The 25405-nt window shown below is 36.4% G+C and overlaps 1 long non-coding RNA gene across 2 annotated transcripts in view; it reads left to right on the top strand.

The window, feature by feature from the left end:
* LOC139358833 (uncharacterized) overlaps positions 1 to 22767 on the top strand; it is a 33491-nt gene extending 10724 nt beyond the window's left edge. The window contains exons 3-4 of one of the 2 annotated variants that reach the window (XR_011614351.1): positions 3841 to 3877; positions 22584 to 22767. This is a non-coding gene — a long non-coding RNA (uncharacterized lncRNA). The remainder of the gene's footprint in view (positions 1 to 3840; positions 3878 to 22583) is intronic. The other variant, XR_011614352.1, reaches the window with a different exon arrangement.
* Positions 22768 to 25405: the final 2638 nt, after the last annotated feature.

Below are 25405 nucleotides of genomic sequence, written 5' to 3'. Positions count from 1 at the left end.
ACATTTTTCCAAAAATATGTACAAATGGCCAGTAGACACATGAAAAGATGCTCAGTATCGTTAGTAATCATAGAAATGCAAATTAAAACCACAGTGAGACATCATTTGAAACCCACTTCAAACTTACTAGGATGGCCATACTAAAAAAGCCTCCTAATAAATGTTGGCAAGGATGTGGAGAAATCAGAACCATCTGGTGGAACTGTAAAATGGTGAAGCAACTTTGGAAAACAATCTTGAACTTTCTCAAAACTTAAATATAAAGTTACTATAAAAACCAGCAATTATACTTTTAGGTATGTAACTAAGAGAAATGAAGACATATTTTCACTCAAAAATTTATACACAAAGGCTCATAGCAGCATTTTTAGTGATTGCTAAAAGAGAGAAATAATACAAAAGCCTATCGAGTGATGAATGGATACACAAAATGTGATATGTCCATATAATGGCACATTATTTAGATATGAAAAATAAAGCACTTATCATTGTACACCATGGATAAACCTTGAAAACATTATGCTAAGTGAAAGAAGCCAGTTCAAAAAACATATGTTCTATGATTCCATTTATTCGAAATATTCAGAACAGAGAAATCCACAGAGACAAAAAATACATCAGTGATTGCCTAAAGCTAGGAGTAATAGGTGGGGGAAAATTGGATAATTTTGCTTCTGGGGTGATGATGATGTTCCACAATTTATTGTGGTGGTGGTTGCACAGCTCTATCAATATACTGACAGCCTTTAATTGTACACTTTAAAAGGGCAAATTGTATGCAGTGTTAATTGTATCTAAAGCAGTCATTACAAAAATAAATCACAGAATTAAATGCAAAATGGAAAACTATACAACTTCTGGAAGAAAAAAATAATGATCTTGGGTTCAGTGATGAGTTTTTAGATACAACATCAAAAGCATGATCCATGAAAGAAAAAAAACATGTTAAATTGGACTTTATTAAAATTAAACACTTCTGATCTGTGAAAGACATTCTTAAGAGAACAGAAAGACAAGTAACAGACTGGAGAAAATATTTGTAAAAGATACCTGATAAAAGACTATCCAAAATATACAAAGAACTTTTAGAAATCAACATAAAAACAACCCAATTAAAAATAGGAAAAGATCTGAAAGTACACTTCACCAAAGAAGACATACAAATTGCAAATACGCACAAGTAAAAATGTTCAACATTACTTATCATTAAGGAATTTCTAATGAAAATAACAATGAGATACTGCTACAAGCCAATTAGGATGATCACAACCCAAAAAACTGACATTAGTAATTGCTGACAAGGTTATAGGGCATTAAGAACTCTCATCACTACTAGTGAGAATAAAAATGGGATAGCCATTTGGAAGACAATTTAACAGTTTCTAGCAAAACTAAGCATAATCTTACTATAACCCAGGAATTGTTCCTTTAGTTAATTACTTATCTGATTGGAAAACGTATGTTCACAGAAAAACCTATATATGAATGCTTAAAGCAGCCTTATTTATAATTTCCTGCAACTAGATAAAACCAAAATTTTCTTCAACAGGTGAATACAAAAACAAATGGTTGTATATCCATACAGTGGAATATTAGTATAAACTCATGTTTAACTTAATATAGATACAGATGGTTGCACATAGGAATAATTATCTATATATGTACATATACAGGTTATTATACACACATATATTTCCTCCTTCTGTTAGTAAAGAGGTCCTAGAAGAAATAACATTCCAATGGCAACAAGCACATCTAGTATTCAAATGTAAGTTTCTAATACCATCCTCCTTTAAAAGGAACCAGGGATACTTAGAGAAATGGCTGATTCTAAGACTGTGACAGGAAATAAGCCTGGAGAATCTTGCAGGGTTGGAAAGTAAAGATGAGCTCAAACAAACAAAAAGCCCCACAGTAATGGAAGTATGTTAAAGAAATAAAAGAGCCAACTGAGCCCAGTGGCCATGTCTGAAACATTCTGAGTAATAAAATAAGGAATAAATAGTATTCGATTATAACCCAAAGTATAAGATCTGCTTACAGTATCACATAGAGGAGTCCATATTGATATAAATAAATTATCGAATAAAAAATAAGTGGGTAACAATAGAAACATGCCCCATGCAGAAGAATTTCAAATAATTTATATAGATACTTGGCCACCAAAGAGATGGAGCATAATTCTCTGCTCCTTACGTGTGAGTTGCACATAATGATTCCCTTCCAAAGAGTATAGTATGGAAAGGAAGAGAAAGAAGTAACTTTTCATTGAAAAAACTTGACAAATGCTATCTCAGCCAGGTGATCAGTGTTAACATCAATAGTGATTATGTGTTGTATATGTACTTTTGATATGATGTGATGAGAATGACACTTCACTCTTGTGGTCTTCCTCCTAAACAGCCAGTCAAATATGACAAAAGATAAAAATCAGACAAATCCCAATTGAGGTTATTCTACAAAATACCCAACCAGTACTTCTCAAAACTGCCCAGGTCATCAAAATAGACAAAAGAAAGAAAACAAAGCAAAACCAGGAAACACCACCTACAACAAAAACAAAACAACTCACAAAATATTAATAAATCAGATCTTTAGATAATATTGGCTAATGATGCATAACAAATGTATCATACCAATATTTAAGAAGTTAAATAACAAGAGAAGCTGGGTGTCGTATATATGAGAACTTTTTGTAGTTTTTCTCAATTTTTCTGTAACTCTACAACTATTGCAATAAAGTTTATTATAGAAACCATTCCAATCTTGGAGAATAATATTTTGGGTGAGCATAAACTACATTGTTGGGATAAATTTACACAGTACTGAAATAAAAGAAGGCTACTATTATCCAGGAAGGCTGAGAACATTTCTGTGATGTCAAACTATTTGTACGATTTTTCCAAAGACTAGTCACCATCTGGTAGAGGCATGAGGATGGCACTAACTTTTGGATACTCATCCGCATACTCATCCTTCAGCTCTGAAAAGGTTTGGTTACTTGTTCACAGAGAAAATCCTTATACTTTTCCAATCTGAGGTCTTCAGTACGAGGTAGGAATGACCTTCAAATAACCTTGAAGCAGCACTACCTGGCTCATTTAGAGTAGCTGTCTATTAATGCTGGCATTTTCCTTTGAAAGTCCATTGTGCTTCAGGCAATAGGCTACTGGAAAGAAAAAAAATCAGGAACAAAAAAGGCAGCTTGAAATTTATGACCTTATTGTGCTTATGAAATTACAAAAAGGAGCCAGCCTTGTCCATGCTGACCACAGACAAGCGTAGCAATAACTAAAATTTACAGGGTGCATAAAAAAAAATCCCATCAGCTGAGTGCTGTAAATCCTGGCTGACCAGCCACCCCAGCAAATTCCTGATGTATCATCGTGCCCTCAAGTTTAAATGGTTGTTCTTAAGAAGTAAAGGTAAGTGACAGGTTAGATACATAAGCAAACAGTGATCTCATTTCATTCCCTGAATTTAGAATGGGTGGGATGAGAGAAATGACTTACTTAGGAGAATTGAGTAGATGTCTGCAGGGAAGTTTCATTCAGGTTCCCACTAGAGGCCACACTTTGAACAAGGCTAGAAGGATACTGAGCGACAAAAATACATCCTTGGCATCAAAAAGGCCACTTTTATGTATGGAGACAATTTGATAACTTGTGGCAACACAATGAAATGATTCCTCTGGGACACATAAGCCCAGTGCTGAGTGAACCAAATGGTATTATGCAGTACCTTCAGAAATGTAGATTTTATGCTGAGGGAATAGGAGGTTACTGAAGAATTGTAAATAATATGACCTTTTTAAATTTAGAAATATTATTTTGGTTGCAGTGAGAAAACAAGTCAGGAGGCTGTTGCAGTTATCCAGGTAAGAGATGAATGAAAGCTTCAGCTAGGGCAATATCATAAGGATAGAAAGGAGAAATAAATGCAATGTTGTCATCCTAGTATTTGAGCTAAAGTGAGGAGAGAAAAGTAAAAAAAAAAAAAAAAAAAAAAGCATTCCCTGTTGTCTGGCTGGGGCAACAGGATAGTATTGGTGCATTCAGTAAGATGTGGAGTCGTGGAGAAGCAGTGGTGTCTTTAGTTGTATACTCTAGAAATGGGCTCTGAGATAAAGCATTGCCTGCAGGAGTTGTGTACAGGAATGCTCTCAGGAGATACATCTGTGGGGAAGTAAGGAAAGCAGTACTGGATAGAGAGAGAATCTGATCCACAGTATGGTTGCTACTGAGGCCTCAGCTGGTTCTATGGGAGCTCTGAAACTGGAATGAGACCTTCAGAGTTATCTCATATTGAAATAATGGAGCTGGACCTCTATCCCCATATCAGCTCATCATTGGTCTTAGTCTACCCCCAGTGAAGGGACATACCTTTGAAAAAATACATTTCCTACAACCTAGGACAATTCCTAATAAAGGCTGCAGCTGCAGATACATACCCACAGCTTTAGGGGAATAGTTGTGTTTACTCTGAACAGGGGATCTGGAAAAGTACCACAGTACCTACCACAAAGTATTTTTTGTGGGACTAGCTATTGATGGAGTTATTAATTTGGGGGAATAAAAAGTTCTTAGACTCCACATTTAAGAAAGAATATGACCAATTATTCTTGGACTATAGCAACCGTAACTACCTGTATCAGTTTTCAACTGGTCTCCATTGACATCAATATCCAGGCTAGCCTGTCAGCAACAGCTTCACTCCTGTGAACATGCTTCTGAAAGGTATCCAGGCTAACTCAACCAGCAACAGCCTCACTGAAGTAATCACATTTCCATATCTTGATTTGGGCTCATCTGTGAGATTTCCAAATATAAATGTCATGTGGGCAGTTCACCAGTTGTACAAATTAACATAAGCATGGAATAGAGATCTGAGTTGAGAATAAGTTTATTTTTATTTTTAGTTATCTATTTTTTTTCAGATGGAGTCTTGCTCTGTGGCCCAGGCTGGAGTGCAGTGGTGCGATCACGGCTCACTGCAACCTCTGCCTCTCAGGTTGAAACAGTTCTCTTGCCTCAGTCTCCCGAGTAGCTGGGATTACAGGCACACGCCACCATGCCCCACTAATTTTTGTGTTTTTAGTAAACACAGGGTTTCACCATGTTAGCCAGGTTGGTCTCGAAATCTTGACCTCAGGTGATCCACCCACCTCGTCCTCCCAAAGTGTTGGGAGTACAGCCATGAGCCACTGCGTCCAGCCTTGGGAAGAAGTTCTGGCAGTCATCAGTTCATGAACAGTATCTGGAGCTATGAGGACAGGGAAACTTCTCAGAAGAATGTAGAAATTGAGGAAGAGAAACAGGTCTGGAAACCTAAGAAACCGCCACCAATTGCAGCAACATTTCTAAAATCTTAAGATGCATATCAATCACCTGGAGGTCTTTTAAAAATGCAAATTCTGTGGTCCAGTAGATCTGGTGTAGGACCCCAAATTCTACATTTATAAAAAGACTTCCTGGCTGGGCACGGTGGCTCACACCTGCAATCCCAGCATTTTGGGAGGCCGATGCAGGTGGATCACCTGAGGTCAGGAGTTTGAGACCAGCCTGACCAATATGGTGAAACCTTGTCTCTACTAAAAATATAGAAATTAGCTGAGCTTGATGGTGGGTGCCTATAGTCCCAGCTATTCAGGAGGCTGAGACAGGAAAATTGCTTGAACCTAGGAGGCAGAGGTTGCAGTGAGCCGAGATCACGCCATTGCACTCCAACCTGGACAACAGAGCAAGACTTTGTCTCAAAAAAAAAAAAAAAAAAAAAAAAAAAGACTTCCTGGTGTTAAAGATGCTATTGATCCACAGATCACATTATGAGTAACAAGAAGTTAAAACATGGAAAGAAGAGGAGACGAAAAAGATGAAGCAGGAAGACCCAAGGAGCTCAGAGGAAAAAAAATATGATGTTTATATCCTAAATACTAAGACAATTTAGGTTCAAGAAGATAGGAATAGATATCCAATCTAGACATTATTTGGGCGATAATGGGGAGGCTCAGTTGCTTAGAAGGCAACTTAGTTGCTTAGAAGGCAACTCAGATAACCACATACTTCTTACCTTCTCAGAGTAACATAAACACACACGTCATTTGACATGGATCCGTCTACCACATTAGTTAGTAGAGGCTACATTACTAAGAAACGGAACACTGGACAGGGAATAAAGTTGGGGGGGAATAATTTATGTGGATGTTGGAGAAAAGGAGGAGGCAGAGAAATGAGATTAGCGGGTACAGATTGAAACTGGGTACAGGGATGTAGAGGGGACTGTGAGAACCCAAGAAAAAGACATTAGCGAAAAGAGAAAGAGTTCCGTAAGGGTAGAAAAGGAAAAAAATGAAGACAGATATTGCTTGCTTGACATTACTACCAAAAGACGGTCCTAAGACCAAGAAGCACAAGAAATGAATACATTTACCAAAAAACAAGTGGGTGAAGAAATGAGTGAGCATGTGAAATGTCTACATTCATTCACACAAAAGTTTGGAGGAGTGGGTGCCTTGGTTTGGGTTCCCCTGAAAGCTGCGTGTGACTCTTGGGGGCAGATAGTTTATTTGGGAAGCAATACCCTGAAGTGAATGGGTAACAGAGGAAAGCAGGGAAAGCCAAAACAGGGCACATTATCACAGTTACAGCTATTGGCCATGGACTTCTGAAAAGCTTGGAAAATAACTTCCAAGGTGTTCACCAATACTGACACCAGTTCCCCTTGGTAGAACATTATTCTCTGAAGAGATTCACCCTCTGCACTTCTAGCTTATTTTTCCTGTGGGTTCAGAGGAGGTCCTAAGATAAAGAACAAGGAGATGCTCACATTCCTTGTTGGGAATTGGATGTTGTCTGTAGAGATGACTCTGACCCCACATGGAAACATCCACCTCAGCTGCAGCTGCAAATAAGAGGTAAAACAAGCGATGGGCGTAAGGTACTGAAGGCACAGGTCACAAGGGGCTAACATGGTGCATCTGCGGACGCTTTTTGAGACAGTACACTTTTCAGTTTCTACATCCAGAGTGCTAATAAAAAATAATTGTCAAATCAGGTTGCCTGGTAAGAGCTGAACAGTCTGGAAGCTACAAACAGCTGTATTTCTGTGCAAACTGGTGTTCTGTAAATACTTCTCTGGCAATTCTGTTCTCCCTAATTAATCGGCCAAGCTAAGCCTTTGTAAGCAGCAGTATAAGAGGTAAAACTTCAGCATGGTCCCTACCAAAATCATCACAAATCCTGAATTAGTCGGATGTGAATTAATGAGCTTTTAGGGAAGCCTGGTTTTTGTCAGACATATTGATCCTGGAGTGAAACAGCCCATTAAAGCCTATAATTAAGATGCAGTTTCTGTTTGAAGATGAAGTGCCTGGGCAGGGACAAATTGTGAGATGCTTGTTCCTGTGAGGCTGACAGGTGATCAGGGAATGAACGTATATTAGGAGTTTCTCTTGTTTTCCTCCTGACAGGAAATGACAGCCACATTTCAAATGAAACAAATGGAGTTTACACAATTATTTAGAACTAGAAGCAAAAGAATCTCCAGATAGCAAATTACCGGCAGAAGTAGTTTTCCTACCAAGTAAAAGGAAGTTGTTTTGTATTAGCTCACCCAAACCTCCCTTGCCTGCTTTCTTACTATAATGTGGGTGGGTAATCAGACATCCTTTACCAGGAAATTTCCTTTAATAAGTGCTTGGAGTGTTAGCATAATAGAGACCAGAGGGAGACTGGGAGAGAATGTAGGGAGGGGAGCAATTGACTCTGGTTAGGTGGGGACCTTGAGGAACTGCAATGGAGGGGGGTCTGGAGCAAATAGCTGATGGGGGTAGGAAGAAAATGTGGATGTTGCTGCATTTTCATTTTGGAAGATTGAGGAAATATCCTATTTTTCTCTAACATATTTGGCACAGGTGAATTTTTCTTTTTTCTTTTCTTTTTCTTCTTCTTCTTCTTTTTTTTTTTTTTTTTGAGGAAAGTGAGGGAGTGCTGAGGTCCAGGTGAATTGGGCCTAAGGTGAAGACAGACTGCAAACAGAGATCACAGGAAGTCACAGTACAACGCCCGACGCCAGGACATAGTGCAAATGAGTTCCTTTGAAGGACAGGTTTCAAAAAAGAAAACACACAGACTCTGCCTCTGCACAGGAGAAAAGGGAGGAAGAAGAAAGAAAGAGCAGGAATTTAACAAAGCAGGCATTAAACAAGTTTCCTTTTCTTTCTTTCTTTCTTTCTTTCTTTCTTTCTTTCTTTCTTTCTTTCTTTCTTTCTTTCTTTTCTTTTCTTTTCTTTTTTTGCACTATTTGTTTTATTTTACTGTATCTTATTTTACACTCACAGGGTGCATGTGCACGTTTGTTACATGGGTGCATTGCATACTGGTGGCAACTGAACTTCTAGTGTACCCATTACTCACATAGTGAACATTATACCCAATAGATAATTTTTTAGCCCTCACCACCCTCCCTCCCACACCCTTCTGGAGTCACAGTGTCTGTTGTTCCCTTGTTTATGTCCATGTGTACCCATTGTTTAGCTCCCACTTACAAGTGAGAAGATGAAGTGTTTGGTTTTCTGAGTTAGTTCACTTAGGATAATGGCCTTCAGCTCCATCCATGTTGCTTCAAAGAATATGTTCTGGCCGGGCGCGGTGGCTCAAGCCTGTAATCCCAGCACTTTGGGAGGCCGAGGCGGGCGGATCACAAGGTCAGGAGATCGAGACCACAGTGAAACCCCGTCTCTACTAAAAATACAAAAAATTAGCCGGGCGCGGTGGCGGGCGCCTGTAGTCCCAGCTACTCAGGAGGCTGAGGCAGGAGAATGGCGGGAACCCGGGAGGCGGAGCTTGCAGTGAGCCGAGATCGCGCCACTGCACTCCAGCCTGGGCAACAGCGTGAGACTCCGTCTCAAAAAAAAAAAAAAAAAAAAGAATATGTTCTTATTCTTTTTTTATGGCTGCAAAGTGTTTTGTGGTGTTTATATATCACATTTTTAAATCCAGTCAACCATTGATGGACACTGAGGTTAGTTTTATGACTTTGTTATTGTGGACAGCACTGTAATGAACATACAAGTGCAGGTGTCTTTTTTAAATAATGATTTTTTTTTTTTTCCCTGTGGTAGATACTCAGTAACAGTATTGCTGGACCTAACAGTAGTTCTATTTTTAGTTTTTTGAAAAAATTCCATTCTATTTTAAATAGAGGTTGAATTAATTTACATTCCCTCTAATAGTGTACAAGTGTTCCCTTTTCTCCACATCCACACTAACATTTATTGTTTTTTGACTTTCTAATAATAGCCATTCTGACTGGTGTAAGATGACATCTCATTGCAGTTTTAAAGTGTGTTTCTCTGATGATTATTGATGTGGAGTATTTATTTTCATGCATTTGTTGGCTGCTTGTATTTCTTTTTTTGAGAAATGTCTGTTCAGGTCCAGTTTTGAATTAGGTTATTTTTCTTGTTGAGTTCTTTAATTTCCTTTTAGATATTAATTCTTTGTCAGAGGCATAATTTGCAAATCTTTTGTCCCATTTACAGTAGTCACACATGCACAAAATACCTAGAAATTCGTTTAATAAAGGAGGTGAACAATCTTTATAAGGAGAACTACAAAACTCTAAGGAAATAAATTGTAGATGACACAAATAAATGAAAAATTATCACACGTTCATGGTTTGGAAGAATCAATCTTGCTAAAATAAATATATTGCCCAAAGCAATTTACATGTTCAACATAATCCTTATCAAATTACCAACATCATTTTCCACAGAATTAGAAAAAACAATGCTATAATTTCATATGAAACAAACAAGCAAAAAGAGCCCAAATAGCCAAAGCAATCCTAAGCAAAAAGAAAAAAATCTAGAGGCATCACATTGCCTGACTTCATATTAAACAACAAGGCTATAGTAACCAAAACAACATGGTGCTTGTACAGAGATAGACGCATACATCAATGAAGCAAAATAGAGAACCCAGAAATGAAGCCACATGCCTACAACCAACTGATCTTCAACAAAGTTGACAAAAATAAACAGAAGGGAAAGGACACCCTATTCAATAAATGATGTTGGGATAGCTGGCTGGCCATATTCAAAAGAATGAAACTAGACCCCTGTCTCTCACCATATACAAAAATTAACTCAAGATGGATCAACGACTTAAATGTAAGGTCAGAAACTATGAAAATCTTAGAGGAAAACCTATGAAAAACTATCTGGACATTGGCCCAAGTAAATAATTTATGACAAGTTTCCTTTTCTATTTTATCATGTTAAGGCATCACTAAAATCCTTGGGGATGGGAATAGAGGTGGATTGGTTAATTCCCATTTTAAAGATGATAAAACTGAATATCGATTAACTTATTTGGCCAGATTAGCTATAAAGTAGAAGAACCAAAATCTAAACACAAGTTTGACATCTCAGTGTTCTCCCTCCTCCTAAAATTGCTCTACAACAATGTTTTCTGGTGTTACGTAAAAGTATTTGGTGAAGTACCTGTGCCCATCCTTACAGGAAAATTTAACAGGCATAAATAGAAAACACGAAGTCTGCTTGCACAAATATCTCATGGATGCAATTATAGTGATTATTATCAACCACCAACACAATTAAAGCAGTTATCTAACAGCAAAAAGCCACATGAAATTTACACATACATGTCAAGTATGAAGTCATTATAATCTACTATGAATATCACCTAAGGACCATGATAGATGATGCATTATAGACGGGAACTCTCCTTACAGGTGATAGCAGAGAGCATATATCTGTACCTCAACTCCCAGGGATTCCTTGTGGGTGGCCCCAGACAGGCAAAGGTAAACTGTGGTCCTGATCAGCCTTCATGGCCATTCATAAGATGCACATGGGAAAATAGACAAGGAGTTGGCATACTAACATTTTGCAGACTTCAAGACTTTGGAATGTTTCACTTTCCTTTATTGGTGTTCTGGGAACAATAAACAACATCCATGCCTACCTTATTGAACCTATATCACTCTTCCTAAGAGGAACGTAGAGACATCTAAATGGCAGGTACTGGTGGCCAGTGTAGTGGATACTGGTGCTGCTCCATCCGGATCCCTTTTCTGGGGTGGTATATCCATGTCTAGCTACTAAGATCTCCTTTTCTCCTGAAAATTAACCTGGGAAGCACAAAAGCTGCCTTATCTGGGAAGTGACTGCTCTTTATCACCAACTTTTGCACTGAGAGCAGCCTACAGATGATGACTGACCAACATGGTGGCACAAGAGCCCAGCACCCTTATCTCAGAAAGGAACAACTCCTTGGTGAAATTCATGCTCAGGGCTGTCCATGGGATCAGGCTGAAGTTAGTCACTAGTTAAGCCCATATCTTTGCCTGACTTCTTCCCTGTCCTATTCTGCTTCCCTCATTCCCTGATCCAGTCTTATATAGTACCCCAACATAACCGGACTATAATTCTCAAAGTTAGCTCAGGTCCTGGGCTGATTTCAGGGCCAAGATCATACAAAGGAACCTCTTGACTTCCAAGATCTTTCCATAACATGGCTTATTAGTAGTGGAAATCACCTTAAAGAGAAACAAAGCTTTATTTCCTAAATTTATATTTAAGATTTAAAATACAAAAAGTTCAAGGAAAGATGGCATTTTAAAAGGAATACATTCCTATGAGATTATAAGTATTTGGAAAGTAGGAAAGAACAAAAGGACATGAAGGAGTTAGATTTACAAGACATTTTGACTTGGCAAGTTTAGTGGAGCTCTTTTAAAATTGTGGTTTTAATGCAGCTGCTTTGAGATAGATAGATAGATAGATAGATAGATAGATAGATAGATAGATAGATAAATTTTGAGTTTGATCTAAACAAATCCTCACCTCATCACAAAATTTTACTTCATTATTAATATTCATGCTTGATGTGAGGATTATGAATTAATGTAAGTATTCAATATCAACCTATTTGGATCATTTATATTGCATAAAAACACATGTCATTTTTCCCAATGACATTCACTATTAATGCCCACTTTTCCCTCCAATTATTCTTCCATTTCTTGGTCATCTATCCAGCAAAATTCCTTGTGGTGTTGTCTGTCCTTGCTCTCAAATGATATCTTTCCAAATTTGCTTGGATATGCACCAATCAGGTTTTCTCCTAACCACTTTCGGAAAACTTGGCTTGTCATGATCACCTGTCATCTCCATATTGCTAAACCTGACCGCCAATTCTTGATGGTTATTTCTTGACCTGTCAGCTGATCACTCTGTATTCTTTGCCTTTTTGTTAATTAGCTTTTAGGACATCACCCTCACCGGTTTTTTTGTTTGTTTGTTTTGTTTTTTTCTTGTCCTGGCTTCTCCTTTTCCTTCTCCTTTCCTCGTCTACCTCTAAATGCTATAATGTCTCAGAATTCAGTCCTTGGAACTTCTCCATTTTCTATCCAGTCAGTCCCTGTGTGATCACTGTGTGAATCATTGCAGATGATTCCTGACTAATAGCAGCAGCTGTTCCTCCTCCCTCTACCTGCCACTGCACAGCTTTAGATGTTAATATCCAAATTTCTACTTAACACTTCCCCTTGAATGTCTAGTAGGCATTACAAACTTATCCTGCTTAAATAAGTGTTCCTGTAACTCCTCGTTCTAAGTTCTACTTGCAAATGTTCCTATCCTCAATTAATGACAACACTAACCTTAGCATTATTCAGGCCAAAACCTTTTATGTCAACCTGATTCACCTCTTTATCTTGCAGTTCACATCTAATCCATCACCAGAAGAATTTAGCATTAAAATAGATATCCAGATTTTAGCCACTTGTTATTACCTTTGCCACTATTACCTGTTCAGATGATCATTATTTCTCATCTGGATTAGCTACGAATTGGTCTCCCTGATCATACAAGTCACAGCAACATGGTTAAAAACTAACTCAGATCATTTAGAATCAAAGCAAAAGTCCTTGAACCCCTATAGCCCTATGTAAACTGCCTCAACCCTTTACTCGCTGATCTCACTCTCTCTCTCTTGCTTTTATACTCAGGCCATACTGAGCTTCTCACTGTTCTATAAACACATCACACGTGCTCCCACCTCAAGGCCTTTGCACCTGCTCTTCCCTCTGCTTAACATACCTTTTCCATAGATACAGCTGTGGCTTGCTGACTTCATCCTTTACATTTTTTTAAAAAGTCACCTTCTCAGAAAGGGCTTTTGTGGGTACCCCTGACACTTCATATACCCTCTCCTGCTTTATTAACTACTCACAATATATTTGATACAATTGAACGTAATAACATTATGCTTTTACTTATTTAGCTTCCTTATTTTCTACTTCCCTTCTTTAGAATGTAAGTCCTATGAGGGTAGAAACACTGATCTATTATGTTCAATATTTATGCCAGTACCCGAAACAGTGTCTAATACATAGTAAGTGGTCAATACATGCTTTTAACAGTTTTATTGATGTATAATTGATGTGCAAAATGCACATTTTATGTATATGATTTGATACCTTTGAACATATACACACACCTGTGATAGCATCATCACAATTGAAGTATTAAACATATCCAACACCTCCAAAAACTTACTTGTGTCCTTTTTTTCTCCCTTTGTTTGTTTTTATGCGTGTGGTAAGAAAACTTAAGATCTACTATTTTAACAAAGTTTAAGTGCATATTAACATATTGTTGACTGTAGGCACTATGTTGTACACCAGGTCTCTATAACTTACCCGTTTTGCATAAATGAAACTTTATACCCATACAGCAACAACTTCCCATCTCCCCCTGTCTCTTGACCCTGGAAATCATTCAATTCTATGCTTCTATGAGTTTGACTATTTTAGATACACTATATTAGTGGAATCATGCAGTATTTGTCCTTCTGTGAATAGCTTAGCATAATGTACTCCAGGTTCATCACCAAAACCTGAAGAATCTATGTTGTTCCAAATTATAGGATTTCTGTCTTTTTTAAAGCTGAATAAGGTTTCATTATATGTACATGCTACAATTTTTAAAATCCATTTCTCTGTCAATGGACATTTGAGTTTTTTCCATATCCTGGCTATTGTGAATCATGTTGTAATGAACATGGGAGTGCAGGTATCAATTTGGGATTTTGATTTCAGTTCTTTACAATATATACCCAGAAGTAGTATTGCTGGATTATATGATAGTTCTGTTTTTACTTTTTGGAGGAAACTCCAAACTGCTTTCCATAGTGGCTACAACATTTTACGTTCTCACCAACAGTATGCAAGGGTTTCAATTTCTTGAGATCTTCACAAACACTTGTTACATTTTGATAGTAGACATTCATATATGGCCAACTTATCTTTGACAAAGGTGTTGAGAATACACAATGGGGAAGGGTAGCGTCTTCAACAAATTATGCTGGAAAAATTTAATATCACATGCAAATAATCAAATTATTATACTATCCACAAAAATCAACGCAAAATAGATTAATGACTTAAACATTAAGACCTAAAACTATAAAACTCCTAGAAGGAGAAGAGCTTCTTGACTTTTGCATAGAGAGTGACTGCTTGAGTATGACACCAAAAGCACAGACAACAAAAGCAAAAACAGATGAATGGGACTACATCAAATGAAAAACAGCTTCTATGTAGCAAAGAAAGCAATCACCAGAGTGAAAAGGTAACCTGTGCAATGGCAGAAAATATTTGAACATCGTTTATCTAATAAGGGATTAATATTTAAAATATGCAAGAAAGTGCTGAAATTCAATACCAAAAAAACTCTGTTTTTTAAAACAAGGACTTGCATAGATATGTGTCCAAAGAAGAGTAAAAATGGACACCAGGTGTATGAAGATGTGCCCAACATCGCTAACCATCAGAGAAATGCCAATCAAAGTCATAATGAATTATCATCTCTGTTAGAATGGCTCCTATTGATAAATATTATATGTACAAATAACTGAATGAATGAATGTGGTTGAAATGGGTGAATATCAAGTCAGGGTGAAGAATGGGTTATTTGGGCAGTAGCTGGAATACAAAAAGTGGTGGTCAAGTGTTCACTATACTAACATATCTCAATAAGGGTCAGTATTCATTTTAAACACAATATTTCATTTTCTAAAAATTTACTGGCACCTGAAAGAGTCTACAGTCCTAATTCTCTGATTTTTGTCTTAATTCATAAAGAATACATTACTTTGATTAATAAATTTAGATAGCCAAAATAAAATGTACTTTACTTTCCATATTTAAATAGTGACAATTAGTATAATTAGTATGATGACTATTTTTATTGTGCTTATCTTAAGTGATTGAATATTTATAAGAATAATATTGTCCATTTTTACATTAATAGAGCATTTAGTGATTATTAAGAATGTACATAGACCAAAAATTTTCATGTTTAAAAAAATCTTTATACTTCTAAATTTTAAAAAGGCATTTAACATAAATAATTTCAAGTTCAATTATAATGGTTTCATATTGAGAGTAAAAAACTTCTTGTAAACTTTTACTAACGTTTTTGCATTTAGATTGATGATAGAAAACCTGAGAAATAGGTATTTATTTGTCAACTTGGTTCTCTTTTTCACTACTATATGTACTTTAAACTAAAGTAGAAAATCCTAACCCATACTTATGTGTCACAAATGATGGCAGAATATGTTTCGAGTCCATATTCAAATGAGATATACCAGATATCTGTCATATCTCATTTGAATACTAGATATCTGGATTCTCATTTGAATATCAGAAATATCTAGTATTTTCATTTGAATATGGACTTAAAACATAGTGGTGGCTCTCAGTGAGGATAACTTTCAGTGCTGTTGGGTGCTGAGTCAATAGTTACATCCCCTTCAAAGCAGGCAAGGCTGCATATTTCATCTTGAAAATGCATTCTTCATTCTTATACTGGTTGAATTAAGATTTTAAAAGTATTGTTAGTTTTTCTTTTGTTTTTATATTCACTTTCATCTTTTGGGCCATCGAATTCTTTTACAAAAGTAAATACAATTATAAAGCTGGCAAAAAGGCAAATTTTCAACAATCAAGTTATTATATAAAATGTAAACATCTATTTCCTTCTTGATCAAGAAGTTAAGAAAATTGTTAGTCGTTGAAAAAAAAAATTTTGTTTTAATAATTGAGTCATAATACCAAAATGTGGACTTTAAGAAATCCTGACGTTTTCTATTCTTCCATTTTAGAATTGTGGGATGTTGGACCTGGGGTGACATGTTTATATTTGTAAAGGCCCTAACATTTCTAGTATTATATTTCTGGAAGGAAGTACTGAAGTCATAAAAATGATATCTTTGTTTTGATCTAGGTTATGAGGAAATGCTTTCACTTCAAGCCTCTTTTCAAATACTCATGTGCTTACTATTTCTATTGCAACTCAAAACTTCAGTGTGAAAAAGTAGAGTCTTGTTCTATCTGTATTTACTGATAACCGTTTAGTTATATTCACAATATGTACCTTTTTTCTTTTTCCACTCCAAATTGAGAATAGGAGGGAAGGGAATTGTTGGCTGCTAACTTTTCTCTATGAATAAATCACTGTATAGCTGAGAATATAGGTGGAGCCAATTTCATCTGCACAACAACACTAATCTTTATTGCACATTTAGTGGGTCTTAGTATTAGCATTTATGAGAATGCATTTTTTTCTAGTCTATATGAATGCTCACAAAACAATAACCAGTTAAATAGAAATTATGTTCTTTTCCAGTTTGAATTTTTAGTATAAAACAAAACAAAAAATTATCATGCATTTCTCCCTTTGTTGAGACTTTCTCCTATACTAAGAAGTGATTCACACACTACACAACCTCTGGTTTCATCCAGCTGTAAATTGCAACACTTGATAGCATATCCACAGTAGTTACAGAGTAAATATAATGGGGCAGAGAGCAATGAACATTAAAATACACGAGAATACTCAAGTAATATTTTAAGATAAACAGATATAACTAACTAAATAAATTGGATTTTGCCTGGAATCCAATATGCAAGGACAGGGGAAAAGAGAGATCACTCCAATCCCAATTGGTATCTATAAAATGAACTTTAAAAAGGGTTCTTGCATAGTTTTGATCACAAAGGTATAATATAATTTTCACTCACTTGGAGCAAAAAAATAACTAGAATCATAGTTACCTCCAAGAGAGGACTGAGTTGCTGAAGACAAATTTAACCAGGTTACCCAACCAGTTCCTGTAATATGCTGACTTTGTGATTGTAGGAGGTAGATGAGCACACAAAATGTGACATGGTAGTCATCCTGAGGATAGACCAGAACTCCTTAGGTGAGGCTTTTGGGTCAAATTGGAATTGCATTTATCATAACTGCCTACTATTATAAAGGAATATCCAACAATATAATGGATAAAGGAATTATGCTAGTGGCTTATTTTGACAATGACATAATCAGCTTTCTTTCTGTGCTCTTTTACTTGACATTAATTTTGGTTGACTGTTGCAAGCGCTTTGGTTTTTGCTATAGAGAAAAAACTTTTAATTAGGTACCTCTCGTTTTTATCTCTTCTTTGACTTCAGAGATAAAATTTTCCATTTGGTCGTGATTTACTAATTTGCATTTGTTCTGATAAATAAGTGCATGTTTCATTTATGTATTTAAAAATGACATGAAAATCTAGAAGGCTTCATCAAATATTTTCAAAAGTTTCACAGCAGGCATATTTGAAGATGAAAGCCTCACCCATACAATAATAACATCTTAATTTTTGATGTTAACAATTATATTTCCCATTTGCCCTTTTAATTTTTAGCTACATGAGTGAAATTATCAATACATGTATAGAGTCACATTCTGTACTCATACTGAAGACCTATTTACTATTTATATCATGACATCATCTAAATATAATCCTTTTATTTGTTTTTAATAGCACTATTATCTCCAACGAAGTATTTCTGAGTCATCTATTCATTTGTGACAATTGGGGATATAACAGTACACACTGGTAGAACAAAGACTATTTAGCAAATGAAAACAATACATAAGCATCCAATTTTGTTGTTTGAATGTTGAAAATACCATTGTCAAGATGAACCATTCTACTAACTTAATGTTAGTCAAAGTGTACTGACCAACTCAGTTTTTTAAGTACATGCAAAACGTTTGAGAAAAATGTGAAATGAATGCAGAATTTCTGTGAAAATTTAAAATAATCTAACATTTCACACTTATGAACTATGCATAAGTCAAACAATTATGTCACTTTTTCTTGTGAATTTGCCAAACTTCCTCTGGACTACCTGAGAGACCCCTAGGGTCTTCCTAGCATCCTCCAACTGTGCCCTAGAAAAGCATTATATTATACAATCATTGTCTTGCACATCCCCACCTCACTGAGGTGATGAGTTGGACAAAGGGGTATCAAAAGTAGAAACCTATCCTTTAGCAACTGAAAAGAATCTAGACATTGACGAGTTCTACGTTTCCCTCTTCTCTCTAGTCCACAAATGCCAATAACTGGAAGAAAGCAGCAGAGCAATTAAATTTTGTGTCAGTAAGAATTATTCAACATACCCCTATCCCCTCACACTGAGGGCAGAAGCAAAGAAAGTGTGTATCTGCATCTATCTATCTATCTATCTATCTATCTATCTATCTATCTACCTACCTACCTACCTACCTATCTATCTATCTATCAATCAATCATCTATTCATTCACACATACACAAATGCATAAAAGATCAAACCGAGGTCTTAATTTTCCACTGTGTGTGTTGCTTTAATAAATTATTACAAATGACAACTACAAATGTCTTTTATAACTATGTATTCAAATATTTTCAAAAAATACTTTTTATCATGTTTGGCAGGGAAAGGACTTGTTTCTTTGTTTTCACCCTATTCCAATGGCTTGATCTAAAGTCTTCTCCCAATTCAATAGGGCTAGCTCACTAATGAGCTATCACTATTGTGATAATGTATAAAATAAAATAAAATCTAATGTTTTTAGGGTATGATATGCTATCTATCATTATAAAGCCCTGATAGTTCAATGTACAACATAATTTTTATTGTCAATATCTCTAAATAATTACATCCACCATTGAGTTAAACACTTTCAAAGATTGTTTTTCCCCAATTTTAACACAAAAATAAATAACATGAGAACTTTTAGTTCTCTCTTTTTTTTATCTCTTTCTCTCTTTTCCTGATAGAGGAGAAATAACTGACTGAAATCATTACCTCTAAGTTGAGATGCCATATATCACTCAGCCCTTTTCAAGCAACGAATTGTGCTTTGTACCATCTTTTAGTATTTAATGCTATTTTTTAGTTCACATAATCTTCTCTTTGAAGCTTATGGGAATGAACCTCATAACGGTTTCTCTGTGAATCCAGTTACAAGTACAATTCAAGAAACCCCAAATTTATGTCTCTGGACTTCTTACTTCTTACTTCATCCTAAATAAAAACAATGTCATCATTTTGATGGACCGCTTACTTTTTGTCTAACTCTAAATTAGACAACTTACTTATCTTCTTCTTCTGAATTAGAGAAAGAAAGAGAATAAAACTCACTTTTAGAATAGTCGACAATAATTTCTGTAAAACACGTGTCTGTGTCCTCAAGCAACATTAGCACAATGAGGCATAGGATTGCCTGTATTTTGCAGGCTTCTCCTCTGGTTCCTCCAAAGTGACTTTTCCCAGTTTTCTTCCTGAGCACATTGGCGTTTATCATTAAAACAATCTGCAAGAAGTTCGTATGTGCTTTCATTTCAGACACACCATGGTGAATAAATAATAGCCATTCCATAAGAAAAGGGCTCCAGTGAAGGGCTTCATGCATTAGGATGGCCAGCTCTTGATGCTGCTTGATTAGTCTTCTTTCAGGGCCCGTCAGGTAGGTGGAGAATTGCAAAAGCAGGCTACATGGGGTCTTCTGCTCATAATATGGGGACTTTGTAGTATCTGCTTAAGGAAACTGGCACAGGAATACGAGTTTAGGCCAGGAATGTCTACTCAAAATTGTCCCAAAAATATTACATGCAAGGTTGGCCCAAACTGTCCAAACTTGGATATAAAACTTAAGTCACCTTCTCTGGAAATGATGGCTCAGCTTTCCAGCTCATGTTTGCAAAGAAAACACTTAAGGTTTATGCAAGCACATAGGTGGGGCCCAATAGTCAAACAGCAAGCAGGCTGGGCTCAATAGCCAAAGTGGAAACTACCAAATAAGGATAACTGAAGGTTTAACTTTTTAGATTGCTGCACAGTAGGCTAAAGATAGCCTACATTGCCATGCAAGACACAAGTAGCATAACTACAGATGAATAAAATTCCAGATCACATTAAAATCCTTCACCGTAGTCCTACTCTGCAATAGATAAGGATGAGTAGACACATCAGTTAGTAGAACTCATTACAGGGACACTAAATTATTCATTGAAGAACTGCTATAGAATGCAGAGGGGCATTAAGTTGCCTGATGAAACTTGAATTCTGTCTGGGTCTCTGCTGATAGGTATTCCTTTTATGTATTATGTATTTGTAGATATTACGCCAATAGGTAAGGGTATTTCTTTTCTTGTATAAATATTATAAAGGCATTGGTCAAAGGTCACAGTGCTTATCTAATTAATGACTTTTTTTCTACCTTTTCCTCTACCTTCTCATTATTATTATCAACAATATAATTATAAAAGTAATACATTCATAATGCAAGAGATTAAAATAGTACTAAAGGATATAAAATGAAAAATGAAAGACTCCCCTCCCCTAGCTCCTACTTCCAATAGGATTTCACCGTTATCAGTTCCTTCTTTGTTTCTATAATTATAAAATGGGAGGGGAAAAAAGATCCCCCTAAAATCCCACATTTAGCATATTATTCAGAAAGATTAAGGAAGATATGACATCCAGGAAATAGGAACAGAACACTATATAAAGAAGAAAAATCAGAAAGCACTGTAGAGTCTTTGAAAATTAAAACTATTACAGCAGAAATGAAAAAAGAACCATATTCAAAGAGAAAGTTTAAGAATAATTTCTGAAAGTAGAACCAGAAGGAAAAGATAAAAAAGTTTTTTAAAAGACAGGAAAATTAGTGACTCAATCCAAGAGGTTCAATATATAAATAATAGTAGCTTCCAAAAAGAGAGAACAAAGAAAATAGTAGGAATACAATTTTTAAAATCAATCAATTAATTCTATAAATACATAATGAGAGTTTATCATGTTCCAGTACTATTTCTAGGTGTTTGGAATACATCAACAAACAAAACAGATAAAAGTGACTTCACTTTCTGGAACTTACATTCTGGTAGGGCTAGACAAACAAGGACAAATAATAGTTCAGTCATTTACGTAACATGGTGCAAAGTGATAATTGCTATCAGAAACAAACAGAGGCAGGGAAGAGGGATCCAGAGAGGCTATGGGAACTGGTTGCTAATTTAGATAGAATGATTAGGAGTGATTAGGGCAGACCTCATTTATAAAAGGTGAGATTTGACAAAGACTTGAAGGAGGGCATTAGCCAGGAAGATATATGGGGAAAAGTTCTTCCAGAGGAAGCTCCAAAGGACAAAAGTCTAAGATATGAGGGTACCTGCATATGTCTAGAATGGAGTGAGCAGGTCACAAATGGCCTTGTCAGCTATTCTAAAGACTGGGTTTTACAGGGGTCTGTTTGGGAGATCTGGTAAGAGGAGAGGAACACTGTTTTAAAAGCAGTAATCTCTGCTTCTAAAGAGAGTACTTGCTTTGTGTTGAGAATAGACTGGATTTTGGTCTGTAATCGTGTGGTTCTGTGTGTTATTTTTATCCCTTTTATTTTTTCAAGGTGGTGGCATGTATACTATCCTAAAAATATTTGGAAGCCTTTCTTCTTTCTACATCCTATGAAACTATTTAAATAAAATTGGATTTAAATGCTCCTTGAAATATTGGTAGAATTGAACCTGTGAAACTATCTGGGCATTTCATTTTGTTTCCAGAGGCATATTATAGAATACATTCACAACTGTTTACCTTTAACTTATGGTGTACTTAAGATTTTATACGTATCTTGAATCAAATTGTAAAAATTTATATTATGCAGTTCAATTAGACTTTCAAACTTACTTACATAGTTGAGGAAACCATTCCTTTATGATTTTCTTAATGTCATCTAACTTTTGGCTAATTCTTTGTTCTTGTTTTGAATTTGGATTGTTTAATTTTTATTTTTTCCTGTGTTATTTTAGTGTTTAATATGTCTAATTTATTTGTTCAAAGGAACAATCTTTGAATGTATGTATTTTGCACATTTTCTATTTCTTAGTTCTATGTCTTTGTTTCTTCCTTTTTTTTTTTCCAGATTTATTTAGTAGAATTACATGATGGTTAAAAGCACAGACTTTGAGTTTATATGGTCTGGCATCTAATATTGTTTTTCCAGTAGTAACTACGTTACTTTTTCTAATGTATAAATAAATACTTATTTTAAGTGTTCTGCTAGCCAAATTAATTCTCCTTTGACGCATATTCCTGTAACGGCTTTTTGGTTTTTTATCTTTCTTCTCTTCCTTTTTTATGATTTCACTTCTTGTTATTGTGTATTTATTCACAGATACCCTCTTAGAAGTTTGCTCTTGAAGTCTACTTTAAGAGAAAACCATTAGTCTCAAAACAATTTTGAGAATGTCTGGAAAGCAGGAAAGGAATCCAACGATTTTACCTCTCAACGTTTAGAAGTTACCCCTTCTGGGTAAAAGCAAGATCACAAAGACGCATGTCTTGCAATAAAATTCTGAAGCTCATGACCTTTCTTTTGGTGAATTACTGTTTGTTTATTTTGGCTCAGTATCCTCTATTAACAGTTACAGAACTTTTTTCAGTATTTGTGTCTTCTCCACTCTACCTGGTAACTTTAGGCTCCTTTTGTTAGTAGTTTTTATAGAAATTGACAATTTGTTTGAAATCTTCATATTAGCATCCTTCATTGAAGTTATTTAGTTTCACTGTACATTCACAATTTCTCTCTTTTTTGTAGTATTATCAGAGATGCTTATTTTATCTCTTAAAAAATTCTTTGGCATATTTTGAGGCTCAGGTTCCATTTTAGAAATGATGGTTGATAAATAACACCTGTATAATCTATCTATTATTGAAAGTAACAAAGAAAAACACTTGAACAAAACAGTGATGAAAACATGCAAAGCCTAGACTTTTGCAACTAAGGAACTAATAGGGCAGGCTGATGTTATGTTATTAAACTTTGAATAAAGGCCCTATATTAAAAGGGGTCCCATGGGAATAAAATGTAGCTAAATTCAAAGTTTCTCAGAGTTAGGAAATAATGGACAATTTTTTAAAATGTGGAGTCTAAATATATTGTAAAGACGTACTGAGGTATTAAAGATACTAGTATATATAAATATATATACACACATTTATGTGTCTGTATCAGCATGTATGTATAGGTGTAAGGAGGAGGGTATGTGTGTGTGTGGAGAGAGAGAGAGAGAGAGAGAATGCCATATACTACAAATACAAATAGTGAACAACAGTATTTTGGAAAAGAGATAGAAACCAGACTACTCTGTGTATTAGTTTGTTTTCATGCTGCTAATAAAGACATACCTGAGAATGGGCAATCTGCAAAAGAAAGAGGTTTAATAGATCTACAGTTCCACGTGGCTGAAGAAGCCTCACAATCATAGTGGAAAGCAAGGAAGTACAAGTCACATCTTACATGAAAGACAGCAGGCAAAGAGAGAGTTTGTGCAGGGAAACTCCCATTTCTAAAACCATCTGGTCTTGTGAGATTTATTCACTATCACAAGAAAAGCATGGGAAAGACCTGCCTGCATGATTCAACTATGTCTCACAGGGCCCCTCCCACAATGTGTGAGAATTTGAGATGAGATTTGAGTGGAGACACAGCTAAACCGTGTCATTCCACTCCTGGGCCCTCCCAAATCTCATGTCCTCAAATTTCAAAACCAATAATGCCTTCCCAACAGTCCCCCAAAGTCTTAACTCATTTCAGCATTAACTCAAAAGTCCACAGTCTAAGTCTCACCTGAAACAAGGCAAGTCCCTTCCACCTATAAGCTTGTAAAATCAAAAACAGCTTAGTTACTTCCTAGATACAATGGGAGTACAGGCATTGGTAAATACAGCCATTCCAAATGGGAGAAATTGGCCAAAACAAAGGGACTATAGGCCCCATATAAGTCCAAAATCCAGCAAGGTAGTCAAATCTTAAAGCTCCACAGTGACCTCCTTTGACTCCATGTCTCACATCCAGGTCACGTCAATGCAAGAGGTGGATTCCCATGGTTTTGGGCAGTTCTGCCACTGTGGTTTTGCAAGGTACAGCCTCCCTCCTAGCTGCTTTCATGGGCTGGTGTTGAGTGTCTGCAGCTTTTCCAGGTGCACAGTATAAACTGTCAGTGCATCTACCATTCTGGGGTCTGGAGGATGGTGGCCCTCATGTCACAGCTCCACTAGGCAGTGCCCCAGTAGGGACACTGTGTGGGGGCTCTGACCCCACATTTTCCTTCCACACTGCCCTAGCAGAGTTTCTCCATAAGGGCCCCACCCTGCAGCAAGCTTCTGGCTGGGCATCCAGGCATTTCCATACATCTTCAGAAACCTAAGCAAAGGTTCCCAAACCCCAATTTTTGACTTCTGTGCACTCACAGGCTCAACGCCACAGGAAAACTGCCAAGGCTTGCAGCTTGCACCCCCTGAAACAACGGCTCTAGCTCTACGTTGGCCCTTTTTAGCCATTGACCCCTTCGGTGCTGGAGCATCTGGGATGCAGGGCACCAAGTCCCTAGACTGCACACAGTACAGGGTCCCTGGGCCTGGCTGATGAAACCACTTCTTCCTCCTAGGCCTCTGGGCCTGTGATGGTAAGGTCTAATGTGGAGGTCTCTGACATGACCTGGAGATATTTTCCCCATTGTCTTGAGGGTTAACATTCTGCTCCTCATTACTTATGCAAATTTCTGCAGGCAGCTTGAATTTCTCCTCAGAATATGGAATTTTCTTTTTTACTACATCATCAGACTTCAAATTTTCTGAACTTTCTGCTCTGTTTTGCTTATAAAACTGAATGCTTTAACAGCACCCATGTCTCCTCTTGAATGTTTTGTTGCTTAGAAGTTTCTTCTGCCAGATATCCTAAATCATCTCTCTCAAGCTCAAAGTTTCACAAATCTCTAGGGCGTGGGCAAAATGCCACCAGTCTGCTTGATAAAACATAACAAGAGTCACATTTGCTCCTGTTCCCAACAAGTTCCTCATCTCCATCTGAGACCACCTCAGCTTGAATTTCATTGTGCATTTTATTATCATCATTTTTGTCAAAGCCATTGAACAAATCTCTAGCAAGTTCCAAACTTTCCAACGTTTCCCTGTCTTCTTCTGAGCCCTCCAAAC

This window comes from Macaca nemestrina, chromosome 15, assembly GCF_043159975.1.
Source record: "Macaca nemestrina isolate mMacNem1 chromosome 15, mMacNem.hap1, whole genome shotgun sequence".
Taxonomy (NCBI): domain Eukaryota; kingdom Metazoa; phylum Chordata; class Mammalia; order Primates; family Cercopithecidae; genus Macaca; species Macaca nemestrina.
The sequence above is the reverse complement of the archived record's forward strand: the minus strand, read 5'-3'. Positions and strand labels throughout refer to the sequence as shown.